Source organism: Onychomys torridus, chromosome 21 (assembly GCF_903995425.1).
Source record: "Onychomys torridus chromosome 21, mOncTor1.1, whole genome shotgun sequence".
Lineage (NCBI taxonomy): Eukaryota > Metazoa > Chordata > Mammalia > Rodentia > Cricetidae > Onychomys > Onychomys torridus.
Window position 1 is genome coordinate 33,482,710 of NC_050463.1, and position 18,188 is coordinate 33,500,897.

The following is an 18,188-nucleotide window of genomic DNA, read 5'->3' on the forward strand; positions in this document are numbered from 1 at the left end:
GCAATGTGAAGAACTTTTTTTTTAAGTGCTCCCTTCTTATATAGATGTTAACAAAAACAAAAATCCCATCCATGATCAGGGGTCACAGGTCATTGCTATTAGCTGACTGGTTTCTTCTGCCAACTATTCTGAAGCAATAATGTATGCAATGTTCTTTCTTGATGATCAGATGTGTACATTTTAAAAATTAGGAGGATAAATATTATCTTACACTAGCACAGAATGCTGAGATGGGGCAATGGCCTTGAATTTAAAAGCCATCAAATCAGGAAGCTGGTCCATGAGTGACATTACTGTGGCACAGGCCAGTGGGTTAGGAGGTACACCCAGGGGCTGGGAATATTGATTGGCAGTGGGCTTGTCTAGCGTGCACAAAGCCCCAGGCTTGATCAGTACTGTATAAACATAGTGTGGTGGTGCACACCAGTGATCCCAGCATTAGGGAGGTGTAATCAGGAGGACCAGCTATTCTCGGCTACACAGTAAGTTCTAGGCCAGCCTACATGAGACTGTTGGGAGTGTGTGTCAGATGGGACTGTTGTCTGTGTAAAGGTGGCTCCAGGATGAGTCCTTTTGGTGTCTTTTACCTTAAACCATCAGTTCTCAACCTGTGGGGTCATATATCAGATACCCTGCATATCAGATATTTACATTACAATTCATAACAGTAGCAAAACTGTTATGAAGTAGCAACAAAAATAATTTTATAGTTGGAGGGTCACTATAACATGAGGAACTGTATTAAAGGGTCATAGCATTAGGAAGGTTGAGAACCACTGCCTTAAACTTTGTATTCTAAACCAGAGTAAGTATTCAAAAAGCTCTTCTTAAAAGGGAAATTCATCAACTAGAATTCCAAACCTTTGTATTATGACAGAAGTAGACCCCTATGGGTCAGGCATGGTGGCACACACCTTTAATCCCAGAACTCAGAAGGCAGAGGCAGGTGGATCTCTGTGAGTTTCAGGCCAGCCAGGGCTACAGAGTGAGACCTTCCATAAGTGGGGCGGTGGCACAGCAGAGAGCCTGTGAGAACTGTCCCCAGCAGGCCTGATGTGGCTGTCTGCTGTCACCACTGTCTGAGGCCTTGTCCTAGAAAGGAGTCTGGGTGCCTAGGAACTCGAACACTTCAGTCCTAATAAACTGTTCACTTCTATTGGTTGTCAAATCTCCTTTTGAAATTCTCAACTTTATATTCAACCATGAGAAGCCTTTTCAAAACAGGTGTGAGTGTTTTTGAGCAGATAATTTGAACATCAAGAATGAATTCACTTTCCCAGTCCCAATCTATGGCTTTGAAGTCAGTGTGCCTTTCATCTGTAAATGTGAAAATAAACATTAATAATGAATGCCTTCTTATCCTCTCCAAGCAGGAAGTTTTATTTACTTCTGAGGAAGAAATTATTTTCCAGAGCTGGAGAGACAAACAGGAACAGAATGGGGACTCTGCTTTTGATGGCTGATGTATTTTCAAACGGCCTCGAATAACAGCAACGTCAATGGCCACTTGGTCCCAAGCTGTCTTCCCTCTAGGAGGAAGTCTCCACCGCAGCTCCTCAGCCCTTCATTCTCCCTTCTGACCAGCACCCCACGGGCTAGCTCCCTCTTTTGCCAGCTCAGCACCTGCCACTGCGCTTGCCGCTCTCAGTATGAGAACTTGTCCCTCGCCTCTAGCCCTCACACTAGGTACTCTGCTTGTGACGTGTCTCAGGTGGCCAGTATCTCCACACCAGCTTTATAACTGGTGGCCGCACGAAACGTCCTCACTTAGATGAGCCAAAGATCCCTTTAGCTCTGTCTGCCTGGGGAGCACCAAAGGTGAGTGCTGTGGGGACATCTCTCTGCTCCGCTGTCACCTCAAAATCTTCAAGGGAGCACTAATCTAAGCCAGGCCACATCCATGCCCTCATCTATGATTTTATTTTATTTTTTGGCTGTGTGTGTGTAGATGCTGTGTGTACCATGGCATGCACGTGGAGGTCAGACAACACTCTTGGGATTGAACTCATGTCATAGGGCCAGTGGGCAAGTGCCTCTACCTAGTGAGCCACACAGCCAGCCCTTCACCTTTCCAATCACTGCTCATCTAGACCTATGTTTTGTTGCCTAAAGGACCAGGGAGAGTAATGTGGTCCACACAACCCCAGTGCTCGCCTCCATCCTGCCTTTCTCAAGCTTTAAGAACTGGCTTCTTGGGTTGGGGATTTAGCTCAGTGGTAGAGCGCTTGCCTAGCAAGCACAAGGCCCTGGGTTCGATCCTCAGCTCAAAAACAACAACAACAAAAACAAACAAACAAAAAACTGGCTTCTCCTGAGAACACCCTGATGTGGTAAAAAAAACCCACCTTTCCTTCCCACACCTTTCAGGATTATAGATTGTGTTAAGCCCCCCCAAGAATCCACGCCCTCACGCTAGGAACTGTTGAATCTGTTACTTTAAGTGGCAAAAAGGACAATGTACTGTGGGAAGGCTGAGCACCCAGGAAGGGAAAGGCTTCTGGATTATTGAGGTGGATAATAAGGAAAGCTGCAGGGTCAGGGCGGGTGGTGATGGGACAGAGTGACTCAGAAGGAACACCCTGTCAGCACCTGGACTTTGACCCACGGAGCGTACCATGGCTACACCACCAAACTGTCACATGCTGGGTGGCTAAGACAACAGACATTTATTCCTTATTATCCCAGAGACCAGAAGCCCCACAACAAAATGTTGGCCCGGCTGCAGCCTTCCCTCTAAAGACTCTGTGGATCCGCTCCCAGCTTCTTGGGGCTTCAGGCATCCCTGGGTTTATAGCCACGCCACTCCAATCTCTGCCTCTGAGGCTCAGTCCCCTCTTCTTTCACAAAATCCCTCTGTCTCTCCAACAAGGAGTGTGTGTGCGTGTGCATGTGCGTGTGTGTCTTACACAGCTGGGTAAGTGCTCTACCACTGAGCTCCTGAGCTACATCTCATCCCCAGGACTGAGACATGACTGCATTTAGGGAACACCAAGATAACCCAGGCTCAAGATATTTACTTTTTTGTTGTTTGTTTTTGAGGCAGGGTCTCTCTACATAACCCTGGCTGTCCTGGAACTTACTATGTTGATGAGGTTGGCCTTGAACCTACAGAGATCTGTCTGCCTCTGCTTCTCTATGTGTGCATCATCAGATCTTTAATTTAGCTACACCTTTTGTCATACAAAGTAATTTTCAATCTTTTGTCATATGAAGTAGTGGTATCAAGTTCTGGGATTTAGGACATTTTGGGAGGCACCATTCAGCCTACTAAACCCACTGACAAAGATTTTGGATTTCCAGCTTCCGGAGCCCTAAGATGATGTGCTATTCTAAGCCAATATATTTGTAAGTTGTTAGAAGTGCAATTGAAAATCACCGCACAAATCCTATCTCCTGTCATTTGGACCCACAAAACTGAAGAATGTCTGGCCTTGTAGAGCTTGCTCCGGTTCTGATGGTTGTCCCACTGGCTGTAGCTGGCACTGGTCTGCTGTGGTGCTCCCCAGAGCCTATGTCTGCCATGTTCTTGCTAAAGGAATAGCTTCACCTGCTCAGCCCGACTCTCTCAGAAGTCCCTCTGGAAAGGTGTGTGCTCATGGAGAAATGACGCACAAAAGAGGACCTTGTGAAATTCTGTGGGCAAGAGGACCATGGAGCAGCTCAGTGGCCAGGAACATGGCCAGGTGGTACCTGGCAGACTCTGGCAACAACCTTCCACAAAAGAGGAGAAAGTCTTTGAGCAGCAATGTCTTTAACAGCCTTTCCAAAGCAGAAGCACATCTGGGCAGCATCTAGCACAAAGCAGCTGGTATCCAGGCTCAAAGAATGAAGTCAGGACATAGGAAGTCCCCACTGCTCCTGCGCATTCTGACACCAGAGTCCCGCTAAGACAGAGCAAGCCAATGACTGCCATATATGTTTAGCTCTTCAGCAAGCACAGCGGAAGCATCTCACAGAGTGTGCTGCTTAGTTTTATCTCAGCTTGACACAAGCAGAAATCATCATCTAAGAGGAGGGACCTTAACTGAGAAAACGCTTCTTTCTACCAGACTGGCCTGCAGGCAGGCCTGTAGGGCATTTTCTTAATTAGTGATGGATGGCGGAGGGCCCGGCCATTGTGCCTGGGACCATCCCTGGGCTGGTGGTCCTGGATTCTATATAAAAGCAGACTGAGCAAGCCATGAGGAGGAAGTCAGCAAGCAGCACCCCTCCATGGCCTCTGCATCAGCTCCTGCCTCCAGGCTCCTGCCCTGTGTGAGTTCTTTTCCTGACTTCCTTCAGTGATGGAGTGTGATTTGGAAGTGTAAGCCAAATAAACCCTCTCCTTTCCAAGTTGCTTTGGTCAAGGTGTTTCATCAGAGCAAAAGTGACCCTGGCTAGGACACAGTGAATTCAGAACAAAGTTCCTGATGTTTTATCCCTGCCTGTTTGAAATAATGCAAAAACCACAGCCAGAGCTGGGGAAGCCACCAGCAGTGATCCCTACAGGACTCTGCCCTGGGACTGGAACATGACTGCTGGAACCCAGGGACAGATGGTTCTAATTTAGTTAGAGGACATGCAAGAAAATGCATCCCATGTCTACCCAGGTACACAGTTCAGCGGCAAGAAGTCTTCTGTAGGAGGGGCTTGTGGAGGGTCACCTGGAGGGCCTTGAAACTGAGTACAACGTGTGAGTGCGCGTGCGCACGCACACACCCCTGTATCATGTCTACTTGGGGCTGCTTGAAGAGACCGGGTAGTGCTGAAGTGTACTTAAACCACCCCTTAGGACGACTTCTCAGTAGTATAATAAAAATGGTTTTCTTTTCTTCCTAATTTTTGACACATGACAATTTTTTTCTACATGTGTAGCCCAGGCTGGCCTAGATCACAATCCTCCAGCCTCAGCTTCTGAAGTGCTGGGACCCACCCAGCCTAAGCAGCCTTACTTCTCCCACTCACCCTCTTCTAACTCTCTCAATTCTTCCTCAAATGGGAATCAACACGACCTCAATTTGTCTCTTTTTAATTTAAGTATTTATTGTTATTTAATTGTTTAAGAGTGTGTGTGTGTGTGTGTGTGTGTGTGTTTGTGTGTGTGTGTGTGTGTGCCACACTCAAGTCTAGTACCTGTGGAACCCAGAAAGGGCAGAGATTCCTGGGAACTGGAGTTACAGGTAATCGGGAGCGGCCATGTGGGTTCTAGGAACTGAGCCTGGATCCACTGCAGGAGCAGCAGGTGCGCTCATCCTCTGAGCCATCTCTCCAGTCCCTCAAGATGTTGCTTTGTTTGTTTAAAAAAACCTTAGAGCCAGGCATGGTGGCGCATGCCTTTAATCCCAGCACTGGTGAGGCAGAGGCAGGCAGGTCTACAGAGTGAGTTCCAGGATAGCCAGGGCTACATAATGAGATGCTGCCTTGAAAATAAACACACACACACACACACACACACACACACACACACACACACAAATAGTATCAGTGTGTAGTAAAGGGGACTGTTCACCTAAATGGTGGCAATGACTCTTGGGGACAAGGTGATGGAGAACTTTCCCTTCAAACATTTGTCGTGCTTGAAGTTTCTCTCCAAACATGGGCAAGGTCACAGTGCTTCTGGGAACAACCTTTTTCCTCCTTCCACTCCTGAAAAAGCAGACCCATGGATGTAAACGTCACCAGGACACAGGAGAAATAAAGGTGCAAAGGTGGAGTTCTCGAAAGGAGAAGCTCCACGTGTGGCAGACCCCGATGAATGCCTCAGTCCTCAAGACCCCAGCAGCGGGCAGTCTTGAAGAGAAGGGAGCTGCTGCTCTGGAAAACCTGGACCTGAGGTGCTCAGGGGTGTCCTATCTTGCCTCCTGCCACCTTTCTGGGTGACCTTTCCAGTGTCATTGCTGACCCAGGATGGAGAGGCGAAACAATGGCTCTTCCTGGTGGTATTCCGTCCATCAGCTCATGGTGAGGTTTTCTTTTCCTCATCGAAGTCACTAAGGATGACCACACAACACCCTGAAAACAGAAGGCACTGACTCACTGGTCCCAAAGTATCACCAGGTGACAGGGGAGTCCTTGCTGTGTAAATATAAGGACCTGAGTTTGAATCCCCAGACCCCAGCGCTGTGTCAGGCAGAGACAGGAGGCTTGCTGGGGCTTGCTGGGGCTTGCTGCGGCCTGTCTGGTTCCGGGTTCAGTGAAAGACTCTGTCGCAAGGGAAAAAGGTGAAGAACAATAGAGGAGACCGACATGCTCCCCAGGCCCTGCACATATGTATTCAGATGTGTACACACACCACATACATGCAGACCACACACACACACACATATATATACACACATACACAAATAAGGACACATCCAAATTCTCATCAGTTCTTATGTGGATGAGTGAGTCAGTCTTGGTCCTTGCCTCAAGGAGCCTGTTAGTTATGTATAAATCATACTCATAGCTATAGGTAATTATAAGCTGTTGCTATGGCACGTTAAATATTACAAAGGACAAATACTGGGAAAGAAGTTTTTAAAGCAGAGGCCTTTAATCTACTTATGAAAATACATTTTATAATTTAACATGTATACAAACATATGGGCAGAGATGTATGCAGTAACAAATGGTTCATTAAAGCACTCTCATGCAAATCATAAGCAATTGCTGTTGGTATTTTCTGATCTGTTCCTTCTTGGGGGAGGTGGGGGAACATGTCTCATGTAGCCCAGGCTGGCCTCAGACAAGGATGACCTTAACCTTCTGATCCTCCTGCCTCTGCACCTCCTCAGCATTAGGATGACCAGCATGTACCACCATGCCCAGCTTCCGTGGTGCTGGGGATGGAACCCAGGACTTGAGCATTCTAAGGAAGCACTCTGTCAGCTGAGTTACATGCCCAGTCCCTGGCTTGTTCATTTTAAAAACAATGGCATCAAAACCCAATGAACTGCCCTCCGCTTGTTAATGACTGTGGTCCACAAGCTGGAAAAGCCTGTGATGGAAGCTACTATAGTTTGGATCTGGGTCTCCCCCAAAGTCCCATGGACTAAAGGCCTGGCTGTCAAACTAGGGTCCCATTGGGAGGTGATGGAACCCTTAGGTGGTGGGATCTATCAGGAGGAGGTTGGGTCACTAGGTGTAATTCTCTCTCCTCCCTTCCCTCTCTCTCTCCCTTTCCCTCTTTCTTTCTCTCTCCTCCTCCCTCTCTCCTCCTCTCCCTCCCTGCCCTTCCCCTCTCCCCCTCCTTCTCTCCTTTCTTCCTGGCCACCAGAAGGTGAGCATCTCTCTCTGCTCTACTACATACCTTCCCACAGTGATCCTCTTCTTGCCACAGGCCCAGAGCAACAAAGACAGTTGACAACAGACCCAAACTTCTGGAACCCATGAGCCAAAAACTGTCTTTCCTCTTTCTAAGGTGATTTTCAGAGGTAGTCTGTCACAGTGACAGAAAGATGACACAGGGTCCTAAATGACAGTGGAACAGGGTGGAAGTCATAGAATGCTTCTTAGGCCGAGACAGAGGAGGTTAAAGCAGCCAGGGAAGGATGCTTCATGTAAAGGGCACAGCACACACAGAGCGCCCTCATGTTACAGGAGGAGAAACTGAGAGCTGACTTTCTCAGTCCCACAACGCCCGGCTCAACTCTCCTAACTCCATTCCGAGGTTCTTCACTGAAGTCCATCAGCTGTATATAGTCTCCCCTTGATTTTAGCCAATCAGGAGCCGCGCACTAATGACTCTCCGCCAGGCAGGGCAGGAGAAAGGGGAAGAGGGTGGGCACAAGGCTGTTTACAAAGCGTCCATTTGATTCTCCGTGTAAGACAATGCGCCTCCGCTCTACCCCACCTGGCTGGAGGCCTGTGCAGGGCTGTTTGTTCCTTCCTGTGGGGACTGGCTGGGGGCCAGGCTGCTGCTTGGGTCCTGGCTTTCAGGAAGGGGCATGGACGCAGCATCCAGGCAAGGGTTAGGTTAGGTTTAGGGCCCAGGAACGGAGGCAGCCCTGCCTTTCCCAGCTCCCCACACTCACACCTGACCCCCTCAGGTTTCCATCCCCGTGTGTCCAGGGTCATCAGCCCTGGGACTGCTTTGGAGCAGTAGCTGGGCAAACGCCTTCCGTTCTCCAGCCTGAGAGTCATTCGAGTCTAGCAGGTGAAAGGCCACAAGCCAGGGTGTCAGTCAGGGTCAGGGTCAAAGCAGGTGGTGTGGGAGGATATTAGGACAGAGGGGTCGGGGGAGGCAAGGGCCTTCAGGCAAGCTTGAAAACAGGTGAGAAAAAAGATTGCTACATACAATTGTACAGGTTACACACTGCGCAGGGCACTTAGCTCAGGGGATGGGCAAGAAAGGAACCCACTCACAAAACTGCACTTCTAGCCAGGGGTGGGATCAGTCTTGAGGACTCAGAGGTGGTCCTCTTTCCTGACAAAGGCCAGGAAGGACTGACTTGGAAGAGTGAGTATGTGGGCAGAGGTCGGGGAAACAGCCCGGCCCACACAACTGCACGTCTAAGATACAGCTCCGGAGCCTCCAGGAGGGTCAGTGCCTTAAGCTTAACCTCTGCGTGCGGGCAGAGAAGGGCTCCTGGCCAGGCGCCTCTGGAGTGGTGACAAGCTGGGACCGAAGAGCAACTGGCTGATGAGAAGAGCCCCTCCCCGTTCCAGGCCTGCCTCCATGTCCCCATCAGTGTCAAAGCACGTCAGCAGCACCATAACGCCCCAGCTCCTCTCTTGAGATTTTAGCGTTTAAAGATGTGGCTGGTTAGGTACGCCCACTCCACACAACTCCAGGTACCTCACGAAGGTCAACAAAGGTCAAGGCAGCTACAGCTAGAACCTGCAACTCCAGTGAAGACCTCCTCCTGTGGCTAACCTCCTGTGGCTCAGTCCTCACTCCAAACCTGTCTTCTGGTGTCATTGGGACCCCTCATTCTGGTGGGCAGCCAGCTTTGCTTAAATCTGGATCCCTCCTTCACTTCGGACCTTAGGGCCGGCGGCTTCACAGCTGTCTAAACTCTGCCTCCTCTGAATCCCTGCCTAGAAAATGTCAAACAGCCCCGATCCTGGGGCCCCCTTCCCCTTGCTGTGTCTCTGGGCCAGCACGGAGACCTGGCCCATTATGAATTCATACGCCCAAACAGGCCCTTGGCCCTGAACAATAAGACTTTTATTCATCTCCAAATGCCCAGGCTAACTCCTCTCTGTGGTTAATTCAGGTCTTCGAGACTCAGTCTCCCACCACCGTCCCGTTCCCTCCTCCTGAGCAGGCAGCCCTGGCTGCTTCAGAAGTGAGGGTCATTTCTCACCAGGAAGCCAGCCACCTTTATCCCCTCCACCAGTCTCAGGGGGAGAAGAACCCCTGCCTGTGAAGGCACCCCTTCCCCGATGTCTCCTTTGCACTGGATGACTGTCTCCAAATACAACGGTCTCTTGGTACATAACCTCATAGGCGATTGGCTCCAGGATCTGCCCAAGTCTTTTTGTGTTCGGTTCTCCTATAAGATAGCCTAGGACCTGCATACAGCCTAGGCACGGCCTCCCCTGTACTTCAAATCAGGGTCGGGTCAAGCGGATGATCCAGGAGGGCACGAGAGGATTACCTGTAATACCTAATGCAACGGCCACATGTCACCTCACATGGATTCAGCACAGGACTCTCAGCATGTGCCAAATTCAAGTTTTGCTTTTTGGTTGGTTAAATCCATAGACATGGGGGAGGGGGTGACTCTAGCTCTTCTTCCTTATGCCATTAAATATGTGAAGACCTCTTCAAAATCACTGAAATACTGAACTCTAACTGAAATCCAGCTAGATCACCATCAATACATAGCAATCATGTATACAAGTCAGAGAAAACACTTGGCAATACCTGCTGACTCTCCTTACGACAAGGCCTCATGAAGACAACATGCATATTCGTAAGAATAACCTATAAAACTGGACACTCTACTTCCTGGGGAATACAGGTCTTATGGAGTTGTCTCAAAACACTGCAGCTTGCTATTTTGGGGCCAGCACATCACATCTCCGTACATAGCAGTGGTCCCGTCACTTAGGGGTGTTAATATGATGGCCCAAGTGTGAGCTTTCAGCTGCGAACCCCACCTATCTAAAATCAGAACAAATCAGAGACAAAATCAGAGGCCTTGACAAATGGTAATAACCTACAAGGAAGGAGGTGAGGGCTGGCTAGCGGCCAAGAGTCTGGTGCTACAGGGAAATCTGGCTACAAGGTACATTTTACACCCCTGGAGATAAGCCCTTAGCACAACACTCCTCATATGGGAAGGGATATTGAATTTCATCTAGTGGCCCGAGACCTGCCTCTTCCACATGGCAACACACACATCAACTCCAAGATCTTGCTGACTCAAAAGCAGCTAAGATATCACCTCTTACCAGCCAGGAAACACCACTACAAGGTCACCAGGACATTATATTATAATCATATCATGTTACAAGGTGACCAGGACAACAATGCCCTCAAGATAAGGTGACTGCTTGTTCAACAATCACTTGGTCATGGAGCCTTGCCAGCTAGACATAACCGAAGACTTGTTCACTAATAATGCCAGACAGCAGGGCTTGCATCTGCCCCATCTGGGATGAGTGTCTGGGTAGTCAGAACCACTTCGAAGCAGAGACAGACCCCGCTTAGCAAACATTTATTGCAGCACAGGCCAAGCTGTGTGCCGGGCCATATGTCCCTCGACTCCACGTGGGCCCTGGATCCTCAGGAGGAGGTTAGAAATATCCCTCCCCAGCATTTCAAGTGGAAGAGACTCCACTACTGGCAAATGCCTAACCTAGACAACCACATCCATTTCTGGAGAAAAAGGATCTGTGGGCTGATGGGCAAACAAAATGGGACCAAGGACAGAGAAAAGGAGGAGGCTATGGAGTCCTGAGCACAGACTGAAAACAATTAACAGGAATATGTACATCCAATGCAAGGTGAAGCCTACAGGAAGGCCCCAGAGCACTGGGGGTCTGACAATTCAGAGAATCTGGAAAGGCATAGGAGGAAGGCAGGTCACCCAAAACAGGAGCTATGGCAGCTGATAAATCTCAACAGCAAAATTAAGAGGCAAATAAGGATATTTTAAGACCCACTTTAAAAAAGGTTTATTTTTATTTTCTGTGCATAAGTGCCTTATCTGCATGTATGTATGTGTATGTTCCACATGTGTGCAGTGTCCAAGGAGGCCAGGGCTTTGTGTACAGCCCAGGCTAGCCTTGCACTCAGATCTCCCTGCCTCAGGCTCTTGAGTGCTAGGATTATAGACATGTGCCACTATTCCTGGATTCAATAATATTATTAGACAAATGTTTTAATGCCTATGCAGTATTTTATTTCTGACCAGCCCTAGTGTCTAACACTTCTGGTTGTTTTACTTAAATTTAGGGGGTGAGGGAGATTGAGACAAGGTCACATTATAGTACTGGCTAGCCTGGAGCCATGTACAGACCAGAACATAGAACAGGCTGGCCTTGATCTCACAAAGATCTGCTTAGCACTGCTTCCCAAATGCTGGGATTAAAGGTGTGGGACACCGTGCCCAGTAGTTCCGGCCCAACAGTTCTGGCTATTTTAAATATTTTATATTATTAATAATGTGTTAATACAAATACATGTTTGTTTGTTTGTTTGTTTTTTGTTTTTGTTTTTTTTTGTTTTGTTTTTGAGACAGGGTTTCTTTGTGTAGCTTTGCGCCTTTCCTGGAACTGACTTTGGAGACCAGGCTGGCCTTGAACTCACAGAGATCCGCCTGCCTCTGCCTCCCGAGTGCTGGGATTAAAGGCGTGTGCCACCACCGCCTGGCCAAATCTGTGTATTTTTAAATACACTTTTAACCAAAGGTCCTAAATAGCCTGAAAATGGCAATTTATGGTCTAAGGATATGTGTCCTTTTAAGGCTATATGTGTGTGTTAGTGTATACATATGTATGTATGCGTGTGTGTATATATATGTGTGTGTGTGTGTATAATCTGAACTACTAGGCAGATTTGGTGTCATGATTCTTGCTCAGCTATTTTAATCATATCATACAAGTGGTATGTACTTCCTATATATAGGAAATAGTTTCATGAAAAACATCATTTTGTGTGGAGTCAAAACATTCCAGGCGGGCTAAGGCCTTATTTACTTGAGGGAAATGAAGCATCCAGAGCTAGAACACTGATGTTATGATAAGAAGTTGGGAAACAACAGCTAGTCAGCTCAGCAAAGTTGGTAGGGCATGGTGCTACTGAAAACATGACCTAGCATGTGGCAAGAACTGGCCAGCCAACTTCACGCTGGGGAAATCCACCCTTGGCTGCAAGATGTCTCACCAGCCCTGGCCAGCTACCACGCGGATTTGTCCTCTTAGCCAAAGGAAAGACTGGGTGACGGATTGTAAATTACCCAGCATAATCCATGTAGCTTCTGGGTAAGTACCCAAAGCACATGCCCAAGTGCTAAGTGTGTCATCTTTCTATAATCAACAGGACACCCGGTTAAGGGAGGCCACGGGCCAATCGATGACAAGATTAAAACTTCAACATCACTTAGTGAATTCTCATCACACTGTATGTTTTTTCTTTTTAGATTTACTTGTTTTATGTGCTTGAGTGTTTTGCCCGCATGCATATGCACCATGTGAGTGTCTACAGATGGTCACGAGCCAACATGCGGGTGCTAGGAACTGAGCCCAGGTCAGCACGTGCTCGCTGAGCCATCTCTCCAGCCCATTGTTAGTCATTTCTAACAGAATCTGTCAATATTGTGTCAAAGGACCAGCCAGACCTGATTGAGATCACAGCAGCTCCCATCACAGAGTGTACCCACACTTCAGGTTGGTCCCTTAAGCTTCAAGCTCTTTTCATGTAAGAAGCACAGGATTTAGTATGTTGTCATTTTCTGACACTCAGATTCACTATGTAGCCCTGGTCGTCCCAAGGGCTGGGATTCCACGTGTGGCAGTACATCCACCTCACAGACTTCGTTGTAAAGGTCACGTGGGCAGATGCCACTTTCGTCACTAGTTGAAATTAAGTTAGCCTCTGAGGAAATAATTGCTTCAGATGGTCAAGAAGAGGGGACCAGCCTCAAAAAAAAAGGGGACAAAAGGTCAAGAAAACCGATGGCGTGGGTGTTTCATTAAGTATTTGGGCTGCCAGGGAAGCAGCCACTTCAGAGGGCCTTCCTCCCTCAAGAGTGGGATTGGACACTGGCTTGGTCTGAGGAAGGAAGCACTGAACACTCCAAGTGGGGTTTATATTAAAATGTGTTTACTGAGCTACATGCACTATCCATTGGTCCTCTCTAAGTTTCAAAACAGCGTGTCTTCCAACAGGTCAGATACTGAAGCAGAGAGAGTAAAAGCCCCCCTTGAGGCCCCTTTCCCCTTCTCTGCACCCAAATCCTGCTTCCCACAGGGAGGTATTTCCCCAGTTTATTTGTGATGCTGGGGATCAAAGCAGAAGCTGCATGTGCTAGGGGTCCTACTATGGAGCTCGTCTCTGGAGGCCTGTAGATGGATACGAACTTGATCTAGGGATTTAGATCCCCTGTGTTCGGCCACCTGACTGACATGCCCTGGCAAAGGTCCTGAGCCTTTCTGTAATTGCTCCATCCAGAATGGCTCACCTTTCCTCTCCTCACTCAGGGTGGAGGTTTCCCTTCTGGGAGGAGGGGCTCCTGTCCCATGACCTCGCTATCCTACAAGTATGAAAACTAATCTGAGCCAAGTCCTGGTTCAAGGTGCACCTCTAACAGTGGAGGAAGTGAACGAGGGCCCTGGGAGGTTTACTAACTAGCCAGCACTCAGAGGCTTTTCTATTTCAAATTAAGATCATTCCTTGGACTAGCTCCCCAGCAGAAGGACTGAGCACCCCCACAACACACCAAGCCTGTGCTCTGCTCCAGTCAACTGCTCATGCCTGGCCATTTTGTCAGACAACCAAGTCAGCTGATTGCATGGAGACAAAGGAACATTTCATAGACACACTCTTCTCGTTTGGCAGTTGGAAGAATACTGCAAGTCTCAGGTTTTCACGGGACAAGTCTTTGTTCCCACTGAAAACACTGGGAAGGCTCCTGAGGAATGGGGGCTTTGGATTAGTTCAGGATGGACTTGTCACGACAAACTTTGAGACATTATTTTCAAACTTACAGCACCAGTGAACACAAATAACAATTGCAACCTGCTGCCAACCAGCTACTCTGCAAGTTTTGTTTACGTGCATCCTCTAACAGCCCTGTGGGACAGCCATCGTCCAGGCTGACAGACGAGAAAATTAACACTCAGCAGTTACATAACCTGCCCAATGTCACACAGCCGGGAAGCAGAAGGACAGGATTTGTGCTCAGATATATCTGTTCTGAGAGGCCAGATCAACTCAGTTTCCAAAGGATGGGAAGGAGAACCCCACGTGGTTCCCAATACCTACGCAACGTTGTTGAGAGCTGGAGGTAACTGAAGCTGCCCCTCACGCTTTCTCCCACCCTCAGCCCATTTCTGCTCTCTCCTCGCTCTCCAGAATGCAGCGCCCTCACAGATAAGCCAAGAAGACTTCGACACCCAACTTCACATTTGCTGTTAGGTGATGCATATTTTTTTAAAAAAGGAGACCTCTCGAAGTTGCAGTGTGTGAGGAAAAATTATTATTTTTAAGGTGGCAAGGATAAATATTTAATTAGACACGTTGGCATTAAATTTTGCCTGGCCTTGCAACATCTCAGACAATAAAAGAAGCCTTTGTCTACAGGGCTAATTAGAGACTACTAGATTATTTTTATTAAAGCCCTTTGGACTATCAAGTGTGACAAATGCAGCAGTGTGGTGGTGTAGAATAGCACTAGTCTGGAAATGTGAGTTCTAATCCTGACTCAGACATGACTAGCCACCAACAGTCATTTGCATACTGTGTACAGATGACAGTGTTTTCACATACTTTTTACATGAGCTCAATCACCTTGGGGCAAATCACTTAACGCTTAGGGTCTCTTGTCAAAACCTGGAAATAACATTATGACACCTTATGTCCTGTCAGTTCTAACTAACACACTACAAGGAGAAGAACACGTGTCTGGGATCCTCACAAACGTGTCTATAAATGAACTAGAGCACATGCGTTTTAGTCTGAACATTTACATTTTCTACTCAGCTGACAAATGCAACAAATAAGATGTTTGCTTCCAGCTGTTTGCTACATTTCTGGAAAGTACCATGTTACCGCCCTCAGTTGGACTGCCATATGGGAACTCTGTTTTCTTCAACAGCCACTAGCATGCCTAAGTCTGGTTAGTCATCTAAACCCACAAAGAGCATGGGCTTGGAGACATCCACCTTGACAATGGATGCACTCTTAGGTGAGGTAGTCCTGGTATCTTCACAGAAATGAAACACCATTCTAACTCTAAGACACACAACTATCTCCTTCAAGGCTTGCTAATTCCTGCTTCTGAAACTAGGATGTAGCTCAGAATACACACACACACACACACACACACACACACACACACACACACTTTACCAAAAAGCTGTCGGTAAATTACAGGTTTGTCTCAAGATCAAGGAAATACAGTCCTATAAAACTATATAACATCTGTCACACAGCTTTAGGTCTGACTTGGTCCAAATCATGCCTCTCTCCCTGATCTTAACAATGACCTTCAATAGCAGCTGGATAGGTGTACGGCAGGTCTCAGTCATGTTTCTTAAGAGGACCAGTTTATAAAGCATTCAATCATTATCTCATAAAACACTGCTGTGGATTTCAAAGGCAAATTAACCCATATAAACGCCACTCTGATGTTCTGAAAAGGTACCATCCCATGGCAGACTGCAAAGGGAACATTTGCACCTCACACTCCCCTGATCTCTCTTGACACATTTTCTTGCTTAATTCAGCACGGTCCACCCCAGTAATAACACTGCTTCCCAAAATACACTCAGTCCAGGAAGAGCGGCCCTCCAGCACAGCTGTCTCCTCCTGCCCTCTTTGGGTATTTGGGAGAGCTATGTGACACGGAGAGGGACCAGAAGAAGGAATGTAACTCTGTGGCCCCAGAGTTCCCACTGCACCACCGGCAGGTGCATCCCGCCAAACCCCAGACTGGCATCTGAAAGAGAGCAAACTCCACTGTTGGATGGGGGCTGTCATGTTCCTGAACTCCATCTCTATGTTTAAAACTAGGGCGACAGCCGTGTTTGCTACTGTAAATGAATCTGATGGGCATGGGGGCAGGGAGTGGCCCTGAGGAGGCTGCCAATGGGCCATGAGTGAGCAAAGCCGAGGAGCGAAATCACTGTTTGCAACTCCAGAAACTCCTGATGAGTTTTAGGAGTGGACCGTGCCCTTTGTAGCCTGGAATTTAAAAAAGAAAAGAAAGAAATCTTTTATTCTTATTCATTAGAACTGCCTTCTATTTACACATATTTTCTAACACTGCATAGAAATCTGGGAGAGCAAAAAAAAACAAGGACTCAAAGGAAGCTGGCAATGAGGTACACACAGTAGTTAGGAGCCCTCGAGTTGAGGCATGTCTATGGAGAACTTTCTGGCTACGAGCACAAACGCACTTCAGCTGAGTTTCTCACTGGCAAAAAGAAAATAGCTTTCTCTTTCAACACTAGGTACGACAAGCTGGGCAAGTGGGTGGGCAAAGGCAACCCTGGGAATCCTACCAGGCAACAGTCTCCACCAAGACTCAGAGCTGCAGGAGGCAGGGATACAGGTCTCAGAGCTACTCCATGAGCACTCTTAACCGCCCCTCCTCCCCACTCTGCTCATCCCGTCAAAATCCACTATGGCCCGGTTGGTTACTTCACCAAATTTTTACAGGTATCGGAAAATCAAGCCCTGCCAAAACCCCTCATACAGACAGTAAGCACTTGCTGTAACCCTTACAGGTCGGTCTTCAAACTTCACATATACCGAGGATGTAATGGGACTCCTTAAAGAATCCTGCAGGATGCTTATTCACAAAAAACGCACCGGAAGCACACGAACCGAAGCTCCCAAACCAACCATGCCCCCCGTCCCTCCACTCCCTTCGCTTCCCTGTGGCCAGGGCAGTGGCTCAGCACACTGGAAGGCCACCATGCACGAGCCCTGAGCACCCAACAGTAGCTGATCACAACGCAGCTCGACCCCTCTTGGCAAAAAAACCCCCCAAAAAACCTCTTCGGAAAGCCGCGCCGGCTCTCTGCAGCTACTTAGAACTATCCACGGAGGCCTGCTTTCCTAAACCAATCGCGTCAGGAGCGGGTAGGAGGGAAGTTGGTCCCTTAGGGTCCCAAGGTTTGGACGGCTACAATGTCCCCCTCCCCCAGGTCTCCACCGACGGCCTCCCTACCCTGCCACTCTTTTCCTCTGGCATATCACTTGGGGAAACTAGAGGCCCGGAGATGCCAGGCGCCGGAGTAAAGAGAAGGGACAAGGGCAGGCAGGAGGGAGTTTGGAGGAAAAATACAAGGCCGTGGGCAGAGGTGCGACGGCGCCACATCTAGAGGGGAAGAACCCCAAGGTGGGTCGGCAGGGAGGGAGGGAGGGAGGAGGGCAGGGGAGGAGGAGTGGCTGGGGCGGCCTGGCCCCGGAGGCCCCCGAGGGCCGCAGACCGGCGGAATGGGGCACGGGCGGGGGCGGGGGCGGGGGCCGGCGGAGATGGGGGAGCCCGGTTCCCCTCCCCCAGCCCGGCCCGGGCCTCCCGCTGACTCAGCCCCACGGCGACCGTGGCCTCGGCCCCGACTCACAGTGCGCGAGGCGGCTCCGGCGGAGGCGGCAGGGGAGGGGACGGGCGGCGGCGGGGGCGCTGCGGCAGCGGCTGCGGCTCCGGCCGGAGGCTCCGGGGCGGAGGGTCCTAGCAGAGGCCGCCGCGGTCTCCGGCTTCAACGCACAGAGACTGCGGGGGGACGGGAGCACTGCGCAGGCGCGATGCGGCCGCCGCTGTCAGCCCGAGCGGGGCGGGGCCAGGGCACCCGCCGTCTCCACGGCAACCGGGCGGCGAGAGGCGGACAACCCCTACCTCTACCTCGTCCTAGCAACGGCGGCGGCGGGAGGTGCGGGAGACGAGAACAATCCCTCTGGATCGCCATGGCAACGAGGAGACGAAACCGCCTGGTAAACGTGCGGCGGTACCGAGGGGAACGCTCTTACCTTGTCGCCATGGCAACTGGGAACAGCCCCCTTCCTTTTTCCTTAGCAACAGGGTAACAATTCCTCCGCCCTGACTCGT

The 18,188-nt window shown here is 49.1% G+C and overlaps 1 protein-coding gene across 2 annotated transcripts in view; it reads right to left on the reverse strand.

The window, feature by feature from the left end:
* The window catches only part of Mapre3 (microtubule associated protein RP/EB family member 3), a 50,053-nt gene extending 32,089 nt beyond the window's left edge, over positions 1–17,964 (reverse strand). Inside the window, exon 1 of one of the 2 annotated variants that reach the window (XM_036171101.1) lies at positions 17,707–17,964. The gene's annotated coding sequence lies outside the window, so the exon portion shown is untranslated. The remainder of the gene's footprint in view (positions 1–17,706) is intronic. The other variant, XM_036171102.1, reaches the window with a different exon arrangement.
* Positions 17,965–18,188: the final 224 nt, after the last annotated feature.